Below are 568 nucleotides of genomic sequence, written 5' to 3' on the forward strand. Positions count from 1 at the left end.
TCTAAAAAGCTAATCCCTATTGTAGAGTCAGGTAAATCTGAAATTCTTTGTCTATGAGCAACCTTGAAATGAAATGTAACAGCTGTATTTTGTGATAAGAAGATGATTTGCAACTTTCCTAATCTAGAACAGAACCTCCTAGATTTAGAAAGCTTGTGGGAGTGGCTTTATTCACACCCGATGGGAAGGGTTTATTCAAATAGAAAAAGTCAGGAACTCGGGGCCCTGTTGGCATTGAGCTGCTGAACTTAGCAGGGGCCAGACTTCAACAAGGTCAGTGCTGATCTTTTCATTCTTTATACATTGCCTCAAAACCTCACATCTAGTTGGCTAGAAAAAAAAGACTTTAAAATATGTCCTTGGAACAAACAAAAGCCTTGTTTTATGGTCTATTGGATCTTCTTGGTATATTGAAGTAAGAGATTGATAGTTGTTTAATTAGTTGCCAATAGATTTCTAGAGAAAAGAAGAAATGAATGCAGAAAATTTGGGCATGAGAATGTAATGATATGGGGAAAACTAAAAGAAAAAAAAACACAACTGTTTTTAGATGGGAGAGTGTCTGGTT

Source organism: Elephantulus edwardii, unplaced genomic scaffold (genome assembly GCF_000299155.1).
Source record: "Elephantulus edwardii isolate Elephantulus edwardi_28Jun2011 unplaced genomic scaffold, EleEdw1.0 scaffold00455, whole genome shotgun sequence".
Taxonomy (NCBI): domain Eukaryota; kingdom Metazoa; phylum Chordata; class Mammalia; order Macroscelidea; family Macroscelididae; genus Elephantulus; species Elephantulus edwardii.